Here is a 9,578-nt window from a genome sequence, read left to right on the forward strand (position 1 = left end):
ACCTAAGCATCTCTAAAATCCTGATGCCACCCCCCACCCCCCGTTGCATATAAGTCTTATTATTCAAAAAGTGAATTCCTGTTCATGAGGAGGAATCCTAAAAGGCCATTAACAGTTAATAACTCATTCTTGAATTGCCCCCCTTAAAAATCAAATTGCTCCCCTGAGGGGCGTGTGCCCCACATTGGGAACCACAACGTTAGTCTATTTCTAGAGTGCCCAAGATTGTTATGTTGGTGATAATTATAGACAGTGGGGAAATAGTTCCTCAAACGAAATCCTATTAATGTGTACCTGTGTGCGCTTGCCTAATAGAGTCTGTTTCAAATTACCTCAGCTGCCATTCTCTTTGCACAGGACTCAAAGGACAAAGGGAAATTCGACTGTAATGTGAGGGTCATAACAGGATAATAGAACAATGGCATGGAAACAGCAACTTCCAAGGAAAGGATTAGCAATTAAAATGGCAAGAATCTATTACATTGTTCTTGCTGTCTGACCTCATTTTCTGCTTCCTGGTTCCATTCCAGTATTCACAAGGAAATACAGGTTAATAGAAAGATGGGAATAGACACATTCACATCAATTTGGGTCATCTTATAAACAAAAATGGCTTCCAAGCAACCTGGTTGGAGTTTTCACCTTGATAGCCTGATTGAAGCTGGCATAAATTGTACACAATCCATGTATGGTGTAAGGTTACCAGACATCCCTGTTTCCTGGGGCCAATCCCCAGATTTACAAATCAGTCCCCGGAACAAAATCAATTGAAGTTGAAAAGTGTCCCTGGATTCATTGAAAAAAATCTGGTAACCTTAGTATGGTGGCCTGCAAAATATTTAATAAACCTCCTATTTTTGTCGCTTGCTTGGGAGTTCAAATACCTGGCACGTCATTATACAAGTCTGGCGAGCTGCGCTCAGGTTGGCTTGACAAGTTGTGCAAGCTTGGCCTAACTGAAAATGAAATTTAACCATAATTGCTTTGAAGTAATTCCCATTATTATCTATTTCTCAGTATGTAAGTTTGCCTCCTGACACTAAGTCCACACCTGCACACCTCTCCAACAATGTCTTTTTTCCCAGGAACTGTTTGCATTTTGCAGGTAGCTTTAAATGAGCACAATTGTGAAGAAATTTTTTTATTATTATTATTAAACTGCTTGAAATATATGTGGTGCCTGAGATTCAATATGATTCAGTTAAGCAAAACCTGAAATGGAGGAGGGTTTAAGTAATATCTCATTGTGTGTGAAATCTTTGAAGGGAAAATATTACAAAGGCCGACTCTAGTGTAGACTGGCATGAACCAGGCATAATTAAATGTAAATTTTACAGCAATGTAAACACCTTAAGATGGAGATTGACTGTGGACTCTGGATGCTTCCAGACTGTCTCTGTTTTGGGGTAGGATTCAGTCACATACTGGCAAATTCAGGTTTCACAATGACAGTGAATTTAGAGGTCTTGCATAACAAACCAACTTCCCAAAAGGACTGGGCTTTTCACAGTGAGGAAAGTGATAGGAAAATGCACTTGAAAGTGTGGGATAATACTTGCTTTGAGGCAACATCATCTAGCCTCCCCACAAACAAATCAGGATAAATGCTCAATAACAACAGGGCAACTGGAAGTACTGTACCCAATAACCAGGAAAAAGGAAGTTCTGAAATTCATATGAATGTCTCTAAAGGGCACCATTCCATCTGTCCCTGTTAGGAACATACTCTCTGTTTTATCATAGGCACTGGTGTGGCTTACTCAACAAAAACTGAGTAAGTTCAGACACACAGCACTGCCCTCATGTAAGAAAAGTAATGTGAGGAAAGCTGCTTGAACATTGAAAGCCGGTGTGATGCTGGGAATAGAGAAGGAAGCAAACAAGGGAAAGAAAACATATATTCATGTACTGAATGACTAGAACGTTGAATTTCAGAAGAGGAAATAGGTCACTGGAGAACCATGCATGGTTGATTTGACTTCTCCTTAGATCAATATTTTTCAGCTCTCTTTCACCAGGTGGGGATTTCCTAGCCTCTTTACCTAGTCCAAACCTTGGAGGCATCAGACATGCTCCTTCACTATTCAAAACAGCTTATTCAAATAATCATAATTGGTGCCTGCCTCCTCCCAATAATTCCAGGAAAGCAGTTTCTGATTTTTTACTTGTAAGCTTTGCCTTAATCTTTCTGACTTAAATTTTTGTTGCAATGAACCTGTTAGAGGTTACTTCTGAAGGAGAGTTGGAGTATAAATGTTTAAATTAGCCCAATTAAGACTTTAACTGGGTCATATCCAGTGTGGTATAATATAAGAATGTTGCACCAAATTCACACATGCTTTTCAACTACATTCCTGCTGGCTGTGTGCATATTCATGTGCACATGATTTCTAATCACCTGTTGGCTGCGAAGGCAGGTAAATTTACAGTTATGTTTCAGCCTTCATGCATTCCATGACCAGTGAACAAATTTCCATGTGCAGGGCCAGCTAGACAGGCATACTGTAGCTGTGTAGTCTGAATATGAATGAAATGATGGTATCAGGAGGAGGTGTTTGGATTTGTTCAGCATTGGGGAATATTTTGGGACAAGTTGGCTCCACTGGAACTGGGATGGAACCAGAATGTTGATGCTTCAAATAAAAAAAGTTGCAGAGCCGCTTTTAAACTGATTGTGGGGGAAAGCTGACAGGTGCTTAATAGGGCCGGTTTGGAAGAAACTCGCCTCTGGGATGAAGATGTAGGTGAAAAGAAATTCACGATATTTTAAAAGGGGTAGGATTAGAAATAGGCATTGTGAGAGCAAGGGCGTGGGATAGCAATTCAGAGAGGACAAAATACTGCAGGTCAAAACATGAGTGTCAGTGATACTGTACAAGTATTTATATGCTACTGCTAGAGGCCTCCAAGGCAAAATGGGCAATTTTGAGTGCTTTGCTGTAATGTAATGGGTGTAACTGTGACCTGCTGGAATGGAGAGAACCAATGGGACACAGTTATCTCTGGATATAAACTTTATAGCATGGGTAGGAACCTCCAGCCCGCAGGCCAATCTCAGTTTGGCCCCTGAGTGGGAATTTCTCAAACTGCCAAGATTGAAAAACTCTACATTTAAAGGTTGTGGGGGTGTCTGGAACAATACTGAGATGAGGAGGACATCATGCGGATGCCCCTACCATAAAAGGGAAACAGGAGGGTTCAAATCTACAATGTGCCTGTAATGATCTCTGGCAGACAGGCAAGCTCCAGTAAGAAGTAATTGACTCTCTGGCAGTTTTTATGTAGGCTTATTTACAAAAAGACACATCCAGAGCCCGGCTTCTCACCTGTTCTCATTTACATTTGTTGGTCAGTCTGAAGTTTCGCTCCTCCCACAACAGGAAGGACGCCAGACACCTGCCTTTCCCCTCTTGCTCTTCTGTTGCCTTCTGATTTTATCCAAACTCCTGGATCGGGGACTGAGAGGCTGACCTCCTCCCTCCTCCTCCCTCTCACTCAACCCAGATTCAGACCACTGCTTATCTGCTGATTGCCCAGCGACACCTTGGCTGCCTTCCAACTCTTCCTCTCCTTGACAGTTAATAGAGTCTTCTCCAAAAAAGGGGGGTTTAACTGCCCTTTCTTGATTCTGACAGGCAGTTCTCATCTGCAGAGTTGTTTCCTAGTTCAATATCTGAGTCTAACTCATCCCCTGCGCTCTGGGGGGGGGGCACATTCCTGACAGTGCCCTAAAACTCATTCAAGCAACTGTAGCTAGAAGAGGCTAAGGAGGCCACAGATTCTGTTATTAATAGGAGTTCAAGTGAGGTTGTGTGTTATCCTATATGCAAAACATTCTGCAAACGAATTGCACCAGGAGACAAATTGCTGCAGGATACATGGACTCTCAGGATGGTTAGCATTCTGCAGATGCAATGCTGGCAGGTGAGCATTTCTTCACCACAAATGTTGCCACAAAATAAGCCTTTAAACAAGCCCTTCTCACACACTTAAATAAACATGTGTCGGAATGAAGTTTGTACACTGAATGGGCATCCATCTGTTGGCATCACCTTTAACATTCCTACGCCCATCAGCTCAGCCTCAGACCTTCCCATTGAATTGTTGCCAGAGTTCCTGATCACAAGGAGGCATCTAAGCATGTTCAGCCAAACTTTGTTAGAAGAACTTTCCTGCCCTTCCTGCTTAATGAAGGAAAGGTAGGGTTAGGACAAGTACACCTGGCATGTACAGGAAAGTTGGGGCCCAGTGCAGCACATGCAGACTGCCACTACACTTTGTCTCCAGAGATCTATTTCTGAACACATGAAGAGGACAACTGACTCTTACTGTCAGCCTAGACTGTATGTTAGTTATATATCTGTGCCTTAAAATAGAGGGCTTGCATGGGGGTCAGGGACTCAATTTGGATTGTGACCCTATTATATGGTCTAGGGAGCAATAGCTCTTTCCCCCAGTTGTGGTCTTATCTGGACTAGACCCCTTGCACCCTCAGTTTGCAGAGGCAAAAACGCTCCTATTAAAGTGAATTTTATACTTGCAAGCTCTTTGGATACTATTTTGGCATGTAAACAGCATAGGTGGGATCATTTATCTGAGGTGGTTGTCATCTACCTTTTCTGGATGGGGTTGCTAAAAAAAACTAGTAGGTGTGCATTCTGGTGGTGCTGATAGATTCTGCATTATTAACTGAAGGCCTAAGAGGCCTCCAAAGATGGAGTGTGGCCAATGGCAATCTCGTCTGGATAGCCTGGCCACAGTTTCCCATACTATGATAACTTCAAAATTTAGTAATGTGTTATTTTGGGGGATGTTTTTGAAGACTGATTGAAACTTCCATTAGTTCAGAATACAACTGCTAGGCTGCTTACTAGCATCAGCCGATGGGAACATCCCTTACTATTTTGAAACATCTTCTTTGGTTGCTGCTCCATTTCCAAGGGCTAGAGTCTGCCAGTACTACAGAGACTGGAGGGATGTGGCTGGCGCTTAGCTGTTGCTCTGTTCTTGCTCCTGCCAACCTGGCAGTTCGAAATCACAGCAGTGCTGTGGCGGGAAGGTAAATGGCATTTCCATGCGCTGCTCTGGCTTCAGTCATGGTGTTTAATTGCGCCAGAAGCGGCTTAGTCATGCTTGACCACATGACCCGGAAAGCTGTCTGTGGACAAACACCGGCTCCCTCAGCCTGAAAAGTGAGATGAGTGCCACACCCTATAGTTGCCTTTCTCAGGACTTAACCGTCCAGGGGTCCTTTGCCTTTTACCTTTACAGAGACTGGGATCTAGATACTTGAAGGAATGTTTTCTCTCATGTGAATCTGGACGCCCTTCTCTGCAGCAACGAGGGAGATGACCACTTTTCATTGTGATGCTGTATGGAAGCATGCCTGGTACCAAGTCTCCCAAACTTTTCAAAGACCCACTTTTTTTTATTTCCCAAGGCATTTTCATTCTGACTGTGTTTTTAGGGCAGTGCTTTCTTTTCTTCTTATGCTGCTGTGATATTATGTTTTTACTCCGTACTGTTTTTATCTCATTGCTTTAATGGCAGTCGTTTTACCATTTTATTGTTAATGTGCTTTCTTCTAGTCAGTCATGCTGGGAATGGCAATATAAATGTAAATAAATAATAAAAAAGGTCTATTAAATTTCTTATACAAACGGCAGAGTCCCATGATGAACAGCTACATGCAGTTAAGTCAGAAATATCCTTGTACCATGCCAGAGAAATGTCACTTGCTGTTTTGTGCTATTCATACAAACACAAACAGAAGTCATACCAGAGAATAGTGTCAACCCTTATAAAGACTCTAAAAATGTCACAGGTGTGTGTGTGTCTGTGTGTTGTGGAGGTTGACATATGTTTTCGTAGTTCACCAGAGAGAGAGGTTCAGAAATGCTTCACCCTTCTCTGCTGACTTCTCTCAGTGATGGATAATGGTCATATCAGCTCTGGCTAACCATGCTGCAAATTGGACATCAGAATGACTGGCAGGCATTTTCTCAATGGAAGTTTCCAGTTAGGAAATAGTGTTTTAATGGGAAATAACCTTGAAGGAGACGCCCTTCCCCCTCCCACCCTTCTAAGAAGCAGGGACTAATGTGAGCTGTGGAATTCCCTCCCCACAGAAATGTGTCTGGCACCTTCATTGTGTAGCTTTCATCGTGTGAAGGCACACCTCCTCTTTGTCCTGACCGTTGGCACCTGAGACATATAATTTTAGGACCCACCCCATTGTTTGAATGGCAAATTGTTCTAACTGATTTCAATCTTATATTGTTGTAACTCATCCTGAGACCTTATGGTGAAGGGTGGATAAGAGAGCCAATAAATACTAGGAGTAGGAGTAGGAGTAATAATAAAAATAGTAATAATAAACAAGTATGAATGCTCCTATGCACTGCTGTAACTCAATCTGTAACTAAAACTTAAGACGTGCCAGAACTCACCATGAACACCTCCCTTGTTCTCTTACAGTGGCAATGGCGCCCACTTGAGAGGTGCCAGAGTTCCAGCGCGTTCCGGCTGAGGAAAAAAAGCCCTTCATGCAATTCACACTTGGTTCCCCCATTTCCCCAGTACTCTACTTCCTCTAGGTTGGCCAGATGCAAAAGAAGACAGGGCTCCTGCACCTTTGATAATAATAATAATAATAATAATAATAATAATAATAATAATAATAATTTATGTATACCCCACCCATCTGGCTGGGTTTCCCCAGCCACTCTGAGTGGCTTCCAACAGAATATTAAAATACAATAATCTATTAAACATTAAAAGCTTCCCTAAACAGGGCTGCCTTCAGATGTCTTCTAAAAGTCTGGTAGTTGTTTTTCTCTTTGACATCTGGTGGGAGGGTGTTCCACAGGGCGGGTGCCACTACCGAGAAGGCCCTTTGCCTGGTTCCCTGCAACTTGGCTTCTTGCAGCGACGGAACCGCCAGAAGGCCCTCGGCACTGGACCTCAGTGTCCGAGCAGAACACAGTTATTATAGGTACAGAAGCACTCTCTTCCTTTGCATCCGACTTCTCTCCCCTGTTTTCCCTGTGTGTCGAATTTTAGATTGTAAGCTCCTGGTGGCAGGACCTGTACGCTTGGCCTCTGTAGAACACCATGCACAAGTATGGCACCAAATAAATAAATGGAATGGTGGTGGGGAAGACTCTGTAGTTTTGGGTGAGGAGAGAGACAGAAAGAGCCATGAACTAAGAAGCAGCAGCCGCAGCCAGTGAGGGTGGGGCACCATTACTATCCTGGCTTCTCAACATCAAAAGGGGTTATTGGGGCTTACCGAGAGGGGAGGTGCAGGGATCTCAGCAAGGTGTGACACTTGGCAGCGGAGCCAATGGGATGCTGCTGCCCAGGCCCAGACAGGGGGGGGGCATATGGGCCACTTGGCCTGGGCCTCCGATTCCAAAGGGGGCCTCAGTCAGCATATTCACAATCACAGGGGGTGCACTGGGGCAAACGCGGAGGCGCAAAGGCAGTGGCGGCGGTGGCGGTGGGCAGATTCCCTGGGGCCATGGCTGGCAGTCTTTCTTTCGATCAACAATGGCTCAAGAACTCCTAAATGGTTTAGCAATGATAAACATAAACATAAACCACGATAAGGCAAAGTTGCTTGATTTTTCCAGCGTAATTCAAGAATTCGCAGAAAAGAAAGCTAGGAAAGCATTTTTAAATGTAAATACTTAAATAATCCTTTTCCCTATGTATTTTTAAAAAGTACTATTGTATATCTATATTTTCCGTTTTGTCTTTATATGCAGATACGGTTCAAGCCTTGAAATAAAATTATTTGTCAGCATAACTTTTGTGAAAATTATTTATATACTTACTTATTTATAAGACTTCAGTTATCCCCAGGGTAAAAAAAAGGGGGGCACATTATCTACCTGGCCCGGGCCTCTGCCTGGCTCTGCAAGGCCCTGCTGCTGCCACGATGTGCCACACCAGGCTGATCTCCCCATGTTTCGCCTCTGCCAACTTCCTCTTGAAAAGCCCCACCTACACCACCTCACCGGCTGCTACTGGAACTAAGGATAGATGCATCTTGGAGAACAAAGTATCATTCGCTGGAAATGTGTCATAGTGGTACTAGGAATACCTCCACCTATGTTTTATTTTAGAGGTGGGGAAATGTTGACCCTCCAGATGTCACTAGACTACAACTCCCATAATCCCTGACCTTTGGCCATGCTGGCTGAGGGTCATGGGAATATTTATAGCCGAAATTTGAAGTGCAATCCTATGCATTTCTACTTGGGGGTAAGTCCGATTGGGTAGCATTTGCCTAAGTTTTATTCAGGGAAGGCACATTGAAATTATGAAACATACTGTAAATAAGTTAGTTCCATTCATTTCAATAGGTCTGCTTTGAGTAAAACTTAAGCTGCATTTGCACTGTGCATTCAAAACAGTATCATACCACTTCAAACTGTGGTCCCTAGGATGCTTTGGGGGAAGCCACGGCTATTTACAATGGCATGATACTGCTTTAGTGTATATTGCAGTTGAATACCAGCCGTTGGGGTAAAAGACTCCTACTTCCAAGAAAGTGTATACAGTATAGGATTAGTTTCACCCATAAAACTGCAAATTCTCTTTCTAGCTTTCTCCCTGTTAGAGGACCAATGTTAGAGGACGATGTTAAGGTTTATGTCCATCCTCCACATGCTTCTTTCCTAGAGTCGGAAAGCAAACCTCTGAAATGTTTGAAGGTCCCCTGCAACTAATTTTGATGTATGACATCTTGTATAATAAAGATCGCTTGTGTGTCTGTCCATGTGTGTTCATGTACACTGCATTGGGAGAGGCTGAAGAAGTGAAATGAAAACTTTATTAGCATTTTCTCTTTAGCATTTTCTTATTGTTAAATACCGTCTGCAGCCATGCTATTACAAGCTTGATTTAGCTATGCCTTGCATTTTCTCTCAAAAAGCATTTTGGATAATACGGTATTACGGAAACATATTTGGTCATTTTATCTTTAAAAACATTCTGCATCATTTACTAAGGCACAATGTGCACCCAGCCTATAATGAAAACTCAGGTGTGATATAGGAAGGGGTTAGCATGTTTTCATTATGACTTCAATACCAAGAAGCAGTGTGGTCCACATCCTATGCCTCACATCCTGTTGCCAACAGCAATGCCTTAAGATATTTTGTTGATTATGATGATGTCATATGAAGCCCTTAGTCCATCATGTAACCACCAGGTGGTGCTCCTGCAAAACTAAAACCCATTCCTTACATTGCAGACCTGGAGAGATGTGTTTGCATGCAGAGAATTCTACATTGCTAGACACAAAAGTCATTTTCCTTACACTTTGGGCATGTCAACACTACTATAAATACATTCAGTGTCAACCAACACTTTACACTCTATGTTTACTTTTTCTGCTGTCACTCACTGTCTGTGGCCGGCTGGTTGGAGAGATAAACAGAGCTCTTATCATAGCATTGCAATGAACAAAATAGTATGGGTATGATAATGACTCATGTTTTAAAAACCAAGTTTATGTGTAAGAAATGAAACTTTGAGGTTAGTAATGCTAATGTCATTGCTAATACTTG

General features: G+C 42.7%; 2 protein-coding genes across 2 annotated transcripts in view; both read left to right on the forward strand.

Moving 5' to 3' along the window:
* The window catches only part of KCNE2 (potassium voltage-gated channel subfamily E regulatory subunit 2), a 221,928-nt gene that overhangs the window by 43,228 nt on the left and 169,122 nt on the right, over positions 1 to 9,578 (forward strand). The gene's annotated exons all lie outside the window — the stretch shown is intronic.
* CLIC6 (chloride intracellular channel 6) overlaps positions 1 to 9,578 on the forward strand; it is a 136,769-nt gene that overhangs the window by 30,597 nt on the left and 96,594 nt on the right. The window lies entirely within an intron of this gene.

This window comes from Podarcis cretensis (genome assembly GCF_951804945.1).
Source record: "Podarcis cretensis genome assembly, chromosome: 4".
In the NCBI taxonomy this organism is placed as follows: domain Eukaryota; kingdom Metazoa; phylum Chordata; class Lepidosauria; order Squamata; family Lacertidae; genus Podarcis; species Podarcis cretensis.